Raw genomic sequence first — 13717 nt, 5'->3', positions numbered from 1 at the left:
CAAAAATTCGGATCAGATGAGGAGAGTTCGAATCTGGCTGATCCGAGTCGTCTCCAACTACTTGTTTGACACAGTCATCTTCCGAAGGTCATAACTTTTGACTCCGAACTCGGAATCAAGCTCTGTCAGTTGCTACGCGTGTAGAATTTGAAGCTCTACATTTGTATCTACAAAATAGAGTTAGAAAAATATATGTATAGACATTTTATATAGATTTATGAGTTAGGTCCTGTCTTCCTGAGACCAGAACCTAGTCAGGGTCTCAATTTAGGGATCCAAAATGGACCTAAACTGGACTGACGCCTACTGTCCCTTAACTGAGATGCGTCCTCACAGTCACTCTCCTCCAGTGACTTACCTTTACTTACCTGCCAGACGTTCGGTCAGCCCTTCAACCCGTTTGGACTTTGTGCCAGCTATCCGGTCAGCCCGTCGACCTAGTTGGACTTCGTGCCAAGCGTCCGGTCAGCCCGTCGACCCGCTTGGACTTCGTGCCAGCTATCTGGTCAGCCCGTCGACCTAGCTGGACTTCTCGCCAAGCGTCCGGTCAGCCCGTCGACCCGCTTGGACTTCGTGCCAGACATCCGGTCAGCCCGTCGACCTGTCTGGACTTAGCCTGCATACTCGATCAAAGCATTAGATAACGACAAACCTAACTTAACCTATTTGTCATTCATCAAAACCTGGGTTAAATCGTTAGTGCTAACCACACCAACAATCTCCCCCTTTTGATGGAATGACAACCTGGTTAAGTTAGTGAAAAATATGCAAGTAAAAAATAAGCATTTAAAGGGTTTTTAAGTTAGTTTGTATTTTCAATTTTGGTTTAGCTAACTTACCACCTAACCCTCCCCCTTTGGCATTCATCAAATACAATCATGGATCAAGTAATCATAAATACAAAAGAAATTTAAAAGATACAAGCATGAGTAAAATTAACTTGGGGGAGTTTGAATGATTAAAGGTTTTTGCTTTAAAAATATCTCTGAACCTTTTCAAAATAGCTAAGTTATGAAAAAATAGCTAATTTTGTAAGATAGCTAAGTTTTGAAACATGCTTTTCAAACATAAGTGTTACAAAGATAATTTTATAAAAGTAAGATTTTCGAAACCAGACTGATAGTAATTTATAAAACTCATTTTACAAAAATCTAGATTAATAGTAAAGTTAAGTAAAACTTTACAAATTAGATTTGTAAAAATAAGTTAGTAAAAACTCATTTTGCAAAATTCAGATTTTCAAAACTAAGTAAAGTCTAATTTATAACATCACAAGTGAAGTCAACTTGTAAGCTAGATTCAATTCTCAAAATTAAGGAAAACGATTTTGAAAAACTTAGATTGTGAACCTAAAGTAATTTAATTTTCAATAACAAAGTAATTTTTAAAACTAATTTTTGTAAAATTTGATTTTACTTAATTTTGACAAATTTGATTTTCAAATTCAATTTTTTTTTAAACTAAGTTAAAATTTTTTTTAAGATCTAAGTCTTTTAAAAATAACTTAGTTTTTATAAGAGTTAGTTTTCAAAAAGAAATTTTTAAGAAAATATTTTTCAAACACAAATTTTAAAATATTTTAAATAAAGGGAAAATTTTAATTAATTCCTCCCCTGAACCTGACATAAAATTTTGGAAATATTTGCTAAAAATATTCAAAGTAGAATTTTCTAGAGAGATTTTAAAGAGAAGATTAAAAAAATAACAATTAAGGAGATAATTAAAAAAATAAACCTCCCCCTGAATTTGATACTCCTTTAATGTATTAATCCTCCTTATTTATTACTCCCCCTTAATATAATGCTAAGGTTTGAGTGTGTTAAATTTCAAGTCCTAACATATTTGTCTACCTAAGTGTTCTAGGGGATTTGGTAACACTTATATTATTTACATATTTATCTCTGTATCCTTGATATAATTGTTTATTTGAGTTTGATTAATCAATAATTAATATTAGATTCAGGTGCTTAAGCTTCAGTTTAAGGTTTAATAAGATAAACTTTATTAAATCAAAAACAGTTGGCCTTTATCAATAATTTATTGATTAATTTTGTCACGCCCCAGGTAGTCCCTGTCCGAAGAAATTTCGGCAACATCTCCCCTGTACGGGTGATAATATGAATCTCAGTATACATATATCTATACCTCGACCACACTCGGCCGGAACAATACACACAAATAGTAAACAATCCACGCAGTTATATTCAACATTTCTACACAGATATAATATGAATAATCCACGCAGTTGTATAAAGAAAAGATGATATAGAAATCAACGAAGATATACGTACACATCCTACTCCACTACAACGAAGAAACGAAATCCACGAAGTAATGAAATATTCGCAGCGGAAAATAAAGTAACAAACCCGAATGTTCGATATAAAGTCCACAATAAAAACTCACATCACAAGTACACGTATAAAAGCGAATGCAGAAACCGATATATAGAAATCCTCGCGACAAAGGGGCTAGCGACTGGAATCTCTCCTGACGGCCTCAACCTGAAAAATAGTAACAACGGGGTGAGTTCAAAGAACTCAGCAGGTAATCCAATAGATATGTACAGCAACATATAACTACCAGTAATATCCTAAGGTACAGTCTCCTAAACCATAGGACCTACAGTACAGTCTCCTAACAATATAACAGGTATGCATAGCTAATCATGGAGTACAGTCTCCTGACTAATAATAAGAAATGCATAACTGAACAAATAAGAATTGTACTCACTAGGGCCTCCTATCCTGATATAAGGTAGTCAGACCAAAATATATAATGTATCCTGATGCATGTCAATCATATGCATCCACCCAAGTCAAACATCCAATATGCAACAATCACAAACAATAAATGCAATCCATGCATATGATGCAATAATGACATGGTCACCCTGACGCCAATCAGCCATCTCACATATAATGGTGAGACCGTGGGTAGGGCTATGACACTTGCACTCTGCCATCACTACTCCTGAGTGACCGAGTCAGAGTACACCTATCCTCCTACCTCAAATATAGTGAGGGAGCGATGCTCTCAACTCCTGCAGACGCTGAGGGAGGGATCCCGGCTGCAACCCCGCTGTATCGTGCTACCCATGAGCACCCCGGCGGTGCACCACCGAGCAACCTGCCATACACACCCTGAGTGCTGTGCCACTACCCATGCAGTGGTCACGCTGTGTGCAGGCCCTCATGTAGCTGGTCGACGAGCTCAACAATAATGGAGTCGTCAATCGCCCAGCATGTAATCATGCAATATGGTGCATGCGGCTACAGTATGTCATACCTGGACATATCCTCCTCCATATGTGTAGGTGCCAAAAAGATAAACACATATATAAGAAGGATAATAAACAGCATGAATCCAATATCACATATCCAACATATCTATCATCTAATCCAGTATAGAGGGAAGCACAATAAAAACATCTATCTCTATGAGCACAGATAAACATAGCCAGAAAGGAAAGCATGTCAGACTAATGTATAACAGTTATCAATAGAAGCATGTATCAGGTATCAACTAAACTACATCCAGGGGAAATGATAAACTACCAATCACTAATAACCGCTTACAGATATCAAATAAACTATAACCGGGGAAGTGATAATCTACCAATCACTAGTAATCATATATAAACTATACATATCATAAGACAATCTCGAAAAGATAAGTCAAAGGGTACCCGCCTCAAATAGAAGATACAGTCAATCCAAATCCGAAGTCGAGACGCCCGTCTCGAATCAGAGTCCTGTGTCAAATAAATAGTTTTATTTAGCTAAGTCAAATGAATAGCTAAATAAAATCCCTAAACACTAAATTAGGAAAAAAACCCTAATCAGCACAATGCCAACATACCCAACTAAATCTAATGGTCGATTAGGGTTAGTTACCTAATCCCTAATCACCAATTAGATTAGAACCCTAATCACATCGATCACAACCTACCTAATTAATCTAACGGTCAATTAGGATTAGTTACCTAATCCCTAATCACCAATTAGATTAGAAATGCAATCTTAGATTAAATCCAATAGTTGACTAGGGTTAATTGTCTTAACCCTAATCATTCCATTAATTTAATCTAAGCAATTAAATCTAATCAAAATCAACATAACCCTAATTCAAATCTACACATCATGTATCAACTAATCATGGATTAATCAAATGTATTCCTAATCCAATACATGAATCTAATTCATCAACACATAAACCTAATTCCTCAACATGTAACAAAATCCCTACACCTTACCTCAAGTCCCAGCTGCTATTGATGCTGGATCAAATGGTTATTCCTATCGGAACCAAGATCACCTTCTCAGATCCTCACTGGTTTCCACAGAACATAATCCTCCTGAAATCCTTCCCTATTCAATTGGGTTCAAGGTGAGATCAAGAACACCAACAGTACACAACCTCATCACCTGCTGGAAACAACTGGATCACAAAGGAATCAAGCAAAGACCACAGATCAACAAGAAATGGAGAACTCTAATCCAACAATACCTAATTCCAACTAGAACCTACCTCCAACCGGGACCTCAGTCAACAGCAACATAGAAGGGATCCAAGATCACCTTCACAGAACCTCCCCTCCCTAGATCGGATCAAGATTGGAATCAAGCACAAGATTGGAGATCACGGATCAAACCATAGCTAAACAATTCACCTACCTCAAAGATAGGCGACAACCAAGAGACGAGAAGGAATCGGTTGCTTACCTTCAAGGCCGGCAACGACACTGAAACAGAGCTAGGGCTCGGCAGGAACAATTGGATAAGATCGCAGAGAACCGGGATGAAGGAAACCAGAAGAGGGGAAAGGGAAGGTCTACCGGTTGAAGAGGATGCAATATCCGGCTCCTCGCCGTGCCCTAGCCACCGAGAGGTCGTCGGACCGTCAACGAGAGAGAAGGTCCGCGGCTGGATTGAAGCTCAATAGATGCCGATGCCGGCAAGGAAAGATCGCCGGGGCTGGAACCCTAATCCCGTGGCATCGCTCGTCCGCGAGAGAGAGCACAGAGGAGAGATCAGGAGGAAGAGAGGGGAGAAGGGCGCGGCTTCGAGCAGGGGAGATCGGGGAAGGAATGAGTTAGGGATCGGCGATTTTGGGAAACAAAAGGAAAAGAATTTGAATTTATAAATAAAACATTTCCTCACTTAAATTGGTATCCCAAACAGGCTTTATCCGTGCCCGCCGATCGATCCCCTCAAAACCCTCCATACGAGTTCCGAAAAATTCCCAGAAAATTTCTAAAAATTTCGGAAAAATTTTATAAGGCTATTTCTGAAATAACCCTATTTATTTAAATTTTTCGAGATCTCACATCCTCCCCTACTAATAAAAATTTGGTCCCCAAATTTCGCTATAACCAATAGCAACCACTGAAATATAACCATGCAGTATAAATGCTGAAGATACTCTAACCCACATACCTCAAGTAAAAAGATGAGGGTATCGAGCTCGGATCGTATCCTCGAGCTCCCATGTAGCCTCCTCGTCAGAATGATGCTGCCATCCGACTTTAACCAGTCGGACAGTCTTGTTCCGCAGCTGGCGCTCTCTATGGTCCAGAATCCGCACCGGAACCTCCTCGTAAGTAACATCAGGCTGAATAGGAACAGATACATCTGACAGAACAAGATACGTGGAATACATCGTGAATGCCAGCTAGAGATGGTGGTAGCGCCAGACGTTAAGCTACTGCTCCAATCCTCTCCAAGATCTGGAATGACCCAATATATCGGGGAGCTAGCTTACCTCGGAGACCAAATCTCTTCACCCCTTTCGTGGGTGAAACTCTAAGAAATACATGATCACCAATGGAGAACTCCATGGGTCTCCGTCTCTGATCAGCATAACTCTTCTGACGGTCCTGAGCCTTTGACATCCTCCGTCTGATAGTACGAACTAACTCTGCATCCTGCTGAGCTCTCTGAGGTCCTATCAACTGGGCCTCCCCAACCTCTTCCCAGAGGGTGGGTGTCCGACAAGGCCTACCATACAACGCCTCAAACGGTGCCATCTGGATAGCCGAATGATAGTTGTTGTTGTAGGCGAACTCCACTAATGGCAGGTGGTCCTCCCAACTGCCTCCGAAATCTATAACGCAAGACCTCAGTAAGTCCTCCAATGTCTGAATAGTCCGCTCTGACTGCCCATCTGTCTGCGGATGGAATGTCGTACTGAAACGAAGCTGTGTGCCCAAGGCCTGCTGCAGACTCTGCCAGAATCGGGACGTGAATCGTGGGTCTCTATCTGATATGATGCTCAAAGGAACACCATGTAATCTAATAATCTCACGACAGTATAACTCTGCTAATCGATCCAGAGAATAAGTCTTCCGGATCGCTAAAAAGTGTGCGGATTTGGTTAATCGATCAATGATTACCCAAATCGCATCATGGCCTCGTCAAGTCCTAGGCAGTCCTACCACAAAATCCATAGTAATATGCTCCCACTTCCACTCTGGAATAGGGATCCTCTGAAGTAACCCAGCAGGTCTCTGGTGCTCAGCCTTCACCTGCTGACAGATAAGACATCTAGCAACAAACTCCGCGATGTCCTTCTTCTTACCATTCCACCAATAGGAACGCCTCAAATCTCGATACATATGGGTCCCACCTGGGTGGATAGCAAATCTAGAACGATGAGCCTCCTGAAGTAACTCCTCCATGACTTGGTGAGACTGAGGTACACATAATCTACCTCGGAAATAAACAATCCCCTCATCATCTCGTGTAAACTCGGTCTGCTGTCCGGAAGCTATCTGGCTGCTAATGAACTATAAATGCTGATCTCCGGCCTGGGCCTCTCGAATCCTCATCCTGATCGACGACTGAGCAACCATGGTAACAAGAATACCCTACTCTGTCCGTCCCTGCTCCTCAAGGCCCAACTCGGAGAATCCCTGAATCAAGTCCGTGACTAAAACTCGGTGACAAGCTAAAGTCCCTCTGGACTTCCTGCTAAGTGCATCAGCAACCACATTAGCTTTACCCGGATGGTAGCTAATAGTACAATCATAATCCTTCAGGAACTTCATCCATCTCCTCAGTCGGTGATTGAGTTCCTTCAGTGTGAAAATATATTTGAGACTCTTATGATCAGTAAGAATCTCAAAAGTACTACCATAAAGATGATGTCGCCAAATCTTCAAAGCAAAGATAATAGCGGCTAGCTCTAAATCATGTACTGGGTAGTTCTTCTCATGCTCCTTCAACTGACGAGAAGCATAGGAGACTACCCTACCATGCTGCATCAAAACAGCGCTCAAGCCCTGAAGAGATGCATCTGTGTAAAGTACGAATCCGTCATCACCAGAAGGTAAAACCAAAACTGGTGCTGATACTAATCTCCGCTTCAGCTCCTGGAAGCTAGTCTCGCAAGCCTATGACCACGTGAACTTCACGCCTTTTCTGGTCAAACGTGTCAATGGCATAGCAATACTGGAGAAACCCTCAACGAATCGTCTGTAATATCCAGCCAGTCCTAAGAAACTGCGGATCTCCTGGACTGACTTCGGCTGCTCCCAGCTAATGATAGCCTCGATCTTCTGAGGATCTACTGAGATACCTCGGCTGGACACCACGTGTCCCAGAAAACCAACTGAGGATAGCCAAAATGCACACTTGCTGAACTTCGCATACAGATGATGTCGTCGCAGAGTCTCCAAGACTATGCGAAGATGTTGTGCGTGCTCCTCCTCAGAACGCGAATAGATCAATATATCATCGATAAACACAATAACAAACTGATCTAGATACTCCAGAAAGATACGGTTCATCATATCCATAAATACTGCAGGAGCATTGGTAAGCCCAAATGACATTACCAAAAACTCGTAATGTCCGTATCTGGTGCGAAATGTTGTCTTCTGAATATCAGAATCTCTGACTCTCAACTAATGATATCCAGACCGCAAATCAATCTTGGAATACACTGAGGTATCTCTAAGCTGATCAAATAAATCCTTAATCCGTGGCAAGGGGTACTTATTTCTGATAGTCACTGCATTCAGCTGCCTATAATCGATGCACAACCTCAGAGTACCATCCTTCTTCTTGACGAATAGTACAGGAGAACACTAAGGTGGAATACCGTGGGGTTCTCCACAAGGACACTGGAATGCTCCTGCCCGTGCATGTCGTATGCAACTGCTGCAGGGGAAGCTGTCATCTGCTGACGCTGTGAAGATTGGGCTTTCGGCCCTCCTCGCTGAGTCCCAGACTGACCAAATTGTCCTCCTGAAACAGAAACTCCGGAAGCTACATGCTGAGCCTTCAGCGAACAGTCTCGGCTCAAGTGCCCAGGTAGTTTGCAATAATAGAAAACTGACTGCCCCAGGGTGCATGCAGAGGTGATGTGATCTCGGGACCCACATCGGTTGCAGTGAGAGTCACCGGTAGACTGTTTCCGGTTCTGCTGGGAAGACCGGGAAGGTCCAGATGAAGATCGTCCCACTTCTGGGGTCGGCCAGATGACCCAGAAATACCCTGACCCGTTTGAGTGCGACTGCTCTGTTGCTGTCCTGTAGTCTATGGCTGCTGGATCTATCCGGAAGTCTTATCAGTCTATTTTCTCTTCTTATCCGCATTTGCTCTCTGCTGAGCTGACTCAATCATAAGAGCCCTATCCAGTGTCTCTGTGTACTATACCAAGACCGACAATCTTCACCTGAAGATGCCCGTCTAGTCCCTGGACAAACTGAAGCATACGAGATCTGTCATCGGCAACCAACTCAGGACAGAATTTGGCCAATCGATTAAATTCGGCATTATACTCCATCATTGAGCGGTTATTCTGCCGAAGACTCAGAAAATCCTGCTGACATGTCATCCGATACGCCCGGGGAAAATACTGACTCTCGAATGCTTCTCTAAATCTCGCCCATGTAATATGCAGCTCGCCTATAATCGAGCGCTACGTGGTCCACCATATCTCTACCTCATCTCGTACCTCAAGTATGCAGTAGTAGCCACGACTGGAGGGGGTGCCGGGTATACTGAAGATGATACCACTCGTGGTACTGTCGAGGTATGTACATCTGAGGTCGGAACTGTCGGGGTCTTATAATCCGACGTGCCTATAATATCCTGACGAGTCTGTCCTTGTCGGACAGGCTCGACCCTAGCAGACCTCTCTGGAGACTCTATCTTCGGAGAATCTATCGGCCTCTTACGTGTGCGTCCACGTCTAAGTACTAGAACACGTGTATGTGTCATATCAGTAAACAAAATATTACCCAGATATCACTACAGGTATAAAACTATAAAATTACCTGTTTTACCTGTTTTACCTGTTTTACCTGTTTGTCGTCTGGAGATGTCCTGTCGCTGCTTAGTCCCAAATAGAACCAATAACACTTCATCAAAATACCTCGGAATTCCGAAACGATAAAATCGACGGAAATCCGTACAAATCCGAAATACCGAAATATCCAAGCTAAATCAAAAATTTAGCTCTGATACCAAAAATATTGTCACGCCCCAGGTAGTCCCTGTCCGAAGAAATTTCGGCAGCATCTCCCCTGTACGGGTGACAATATGAATCTCAGTATACATATATCTATACCTCGACCACACTCGGCCGGAACAATACACACAAATAGTAAACAATCCACGCAGTTATATTCAACATTTCTACACAGATATAATATGAACAATCCACGCAGTTGTATAATGAAAAGATGATATAGAAATCAACGAAGATATACGTACACATCCTACTCCACTACAACGAAGAAACGAAATCCACGAAGTAATGAAATATTCGCAGCGGAAAACAAAGTAACAAACCCGAATGTTCGATATAAAGTCCACAATACAAACCCACATCACAAGTACACGTATAAAAGCGAATACAGAAACTGATATATAGAAATCCTCGAGACAAAAGGGCTAGCGACTGGAATCTCTCCTGACAGCCTCAACCTGAAAAATAGTAACAACGGGGTGAGTTCAAAGAACTCAGCAGGTGATCCAATAGATATGTACAGCAACATATAATTACCAGTAATATCCTAAGGTACAGTCTCCTAAACCATAGGACCTACAAGATCCTCTCTAACAATATAATGTACGATGAATAAATCAGAATGAGTAACTGTATATGTAATACATTTACAAAGAAGAATAATAAGAAATGCATAATCAAATAAATCAGACTCACCGCGAGGTTTGGGTGAATGATCGCGACATACATGATAAAGATAGTCGAACAAATACGCATGTATCCGTATGACATGTCAATCATACGCATACCCAAGTGTAATCTAATACGCAACAATCACAATAAATGCAATATGTGCATATGATGCAATATGACATGGTCACCCCGACGCTAGTCAGAGTCTCACACACGATGGTGAGACCGCGTGGGTAGGGCTGTGACACCGTGCACTCTGCCATCACTGCTGCCGGAGTACACCTATCCTCCTACCTCAAATATAGTGAGGGAGCGCAATGCTCTCACTCCCGCGATGACGAGGAGGGATCCCACTGCAACCCCATGTGTCGTGCTACCCATGAGCACCCCGACGGTGCACCACCGAGCAACCCGCCATACACACCCTGAGTCCCATGCAGTGGTCACGCTGTGTGCAGGCCCTCATGTAGCCGGCCGACGAGCTCAACAATAATGGAGTCGTCAATCGCCCAACATGCAATCATGCAATATGGTGCATGCGGCTACAGTATGTCATACCTGGACATATCCTCCTCCATATGTGTAGGTGCCAAAAAGATAAACACATATATAAGAAGGATAATAAACAGCATGAATCCAATATCACATATCCAACATATCTATCATCTAATCCAGTATAGAGGGAAGCACAATAAAAACATCTATCTCTATGAGCACAGATAAACATAGTCAGAAAGGAAAGCATGTCAGACTAATGTATAACAGTTATCAATAGAAGCATGTATCAAGTATCAACTAAACTACATCCAGGGGAAATGATAAACTACCAATCACTAATAACCGCCTACAGATATCAAATAAACTATAACCGGGGAAGTGATAATCTACCAATCACTAGTAATCATATATAAACTATACATATCATAAGACAATCTCGAAAAGATAAGTCAAAGGGTACCCGCCTCAAATAGAAGATACAGTCAATCCAAATCCGAAGTCGAGACGCCCGTCTCGAATCAGAGTCCTGTGTCAAATAAATAGTTTTATTTAGCTAAGTCAAATGAATAGCTAAATAAAATCCCTAAAAACTAAATTAGGGCAAAAACTCTAATCAGCACAATGCCAACTTACCCAACTAAATCTAATGGTCGATTAGGGTTAGTTACCTAATCCCTAATCACCAATTAGATTAGAACCCTAATCACATCGATCACAACCTACCTAATTAATCTAACGGTCAATTAGGGTTAGTTACCTAATCCCTAATCACCAATTAGATTAGAAATGCAATCTTAGATTAAATCCAATAGTTGACTAGGGTTAATTGTCTTAACCCTAATCATTCCATTAATTTAATCTAAGCAATTAAATCTAATCAAAATCAACATAACCCTAATTCAAATCTACACATCATGTATCAACTAATCATGGATTAATCAAATGTATTCCTAATCCAATACATGAATCTAATTCATCAACACATGAAACAATTACCCTACACCTTACCTCAATTCCCAGCTACTGTCCTGTTGATCCACAACACCAAGTAATATTGATGCCAGAAGGAGATGTTGCTGGTTTGTAGGTTCTGCCGAAACCAATGAAGTTGTGGAAACCAAGATCACCTTCTCAGATCCTCACTGGTTTCCACAGAACATAATCCTCCTGAAATCCTTCCCTATTCAATTGGGTTCAAGGTGAGATCAAGAACACCAACAGTACACAACCTCATCACCTGCTGGAAACAATTGGATCACGAAGGAATCAAGCAAAGACCACAGATCAACAAGAAATGGAGAACTCCAATCCAACAATACCTAATTCCAACCAGAACCTACCTCCAACCGGGACTTCAGTCAACAGCAACATAGAAGGGATCCAAGATCACCTTCACAGAACCTCCCCTCCCTAGATCGGATCAAGATTGGAATCAAGCACAAGATTGGAGATCACGGATCAAACCATAGCTAAACAATTCACCTACCTCAAAGATAGGCGACAACCAAGAGACGAGAAGGAATCGGTTGCTTACCTTCAAGGCCGGCAACGACACTGAAACAGAGCTAGGGCTCGGCAGGAACAATTGGATAAGATCGCAGAGAACCGGGATGAAGGAAACCAGAAGAGGGGAAAGGGAAGGTCTACCGGTTGAAGAGGATGCAATATCCGGCTCCTCGCCGTGCCCTAGCCACCGAGAGGTCGTCGGACCGTCCGCGAGAGAGAAGGTCCGCGACTGGATCGAAGCTCAATAGATGTCGATGCCGGCGAGGAAAGATCGCCGGGGCTGGAACCCTAATCCCGTGGCATCGCTCGTCCGCGAGAGAGAGCACAGAGGAGAGATCAGGAAGAAGAGAGGGGAGAAGGGCGCGACTTCGAGCAGGGGAGATCGGGGAAGGAATGAGTTAGGGATCGACGATTTTGGGAAAGAAAAGGAAAAGAATTTGAATTTATAAATAAAACATTTCCTCACTTAAATTGGTATCCCAAACAGGCTTTATCCGTGCCCGCCGATCGATCCCCTCAAAACCCTCCATACGAGTTCCGAAAAACTCCCAGAAAATTTCTAAAAATTCCGGAAAAAATTTATAAGGCTATTTCTGAAATAACCCTATTTATTTAAATTTTTCGAGATCTCACAAATTTTTACTTGATTTAATAATTTAATACTTAATAAAATAAATTAAATTTCATATTAATTGATTGAGTTGTCAATGAAAGTGTTAGTTATAATTATTTTTTTTTATTTACTTCCTTTTAAGTGGGATTAATTTAGTTTGAAGTTAGCATGAAGTTAAAATTATTAGACACAGTTAAGTAAGGTTTAATTCAAGTCAATTTTAGTTCTCAAATGAAGTTAAACTTAAACAGTTAAGTTCTACTTATTAATTACATAATTAAGTTTAAAGTTAAAGTTAACGGAATTTAAGTTTTTAAGTTAGGTGTCTAAGTTTTAAATGGATTTAAAATAATAATAATTATTATTATTTTTAAGGGATTTCTAATAGGATTTCTAAAATAGTGTTTAAAAGGATTTTAAAATGATTTTTATAATTATTTAATGGTAATTAACATACGTTCAATTCAATTTTGATTTTAGATTTAAATTAATATCAATGATTAATTTAGGTTTAAGTTTTAAGTTTTAAGTTTCAAGTTAAATTTTTAAATTTTAATTGTAATTTCAATATTAAGTTTTAATTTTCAGTTAGGTTAAATTAAGTTTAAAAATAATTTTAAGATTAAAATAATATTTAAGGTAAAAAAAAAGTTTAAAATCTAAATAATAATTTTTAAAGTTTAAATAATCAATAAGAATAATTTTTTTTTTAAGTTAACAAAATTTTATTAAAGTGAAAAATAATATTAAGAAGAATTTTTCAAAATGATTTATAAAAGTTTTAATTTTTAAAAGACTTCTTTTTTTTAAACTGATTTTTGAAAGAGTTTAAAAGTAATTTTTAAATAATTTTTAAAATGGTTTTTAAAAGAATTTTTAAATATTTTTTAAAATAATTTTTAAATGACTTTTAAAAGAGTTTTTTAAAAAAATTTAAAATAATTTATAAAA

General features: G+C 40.1%; 2 long non-coding RNA genes across 3 annotated transcripts; both read right to left on the bottom strand.

The window, feature by feature from the left end:
- Nucleotides 1–4260: 4260 nt before the first annotated feature.
- LOC122035133 lies at nt 4261–5240 on the bottom strand. The gene is made up of 3 exons (XR_006126908.1): nt 4677–5240; nt 4531–4600; nt 4261–4427 (listed from the first exon to the last, which is right to left on the bottom strand). It is a non-coding gene; the product is annotated as an uncharacterized LOC122035133 (long non-coding RNA).
- A 4542-nt stretch (nt 5241–9782) lies between these two features.
- Nucleotides 9783–12563, bottom strand: LOC122035132. 2 transcript variants are annotated; one of them, XR_006126906.1, is made up of 4 exons: nt 12182–12563; nt 11988–12057; nt 11656–11884; nt 9783–9935 (listed from the first exon to the last, which is right to left on the bottom strand). It is a non-coding gene; the product is annotated as an uncharacterized LOC122035132 (long non-coding RNA). The 2 variants fall into 2 exon arrangements; XR_006126907.1 differs by lacking the exon at nt 9783–9935 and adding an exon at nt 11114–11173.
- Between the last annotated feature and the right edge of the window lie 1154 nt (nt 12564–13717).

The sequence above is a fragment of the Zingiber officinale genome, chromosome 11B (assembly GCF_018446385.1).
Source record: "Zingiber officinale cultivar Zhangliang chromosome 11B, Zo_v1.1, whole genome shotgun sequence".
Taxonomy (NCBI): domain Eukaryota; kingdom Viridiplantae; phylum Streptophyta; class Magnoliopsida; order Zingiberales; family Zingiberaceae; genus Zingiber; species Zingiber officinale.
Note: the sequence above shows the minus strand (reverse complement) of the source record. Positions and strands in the feature narration are given on the sequence as shown.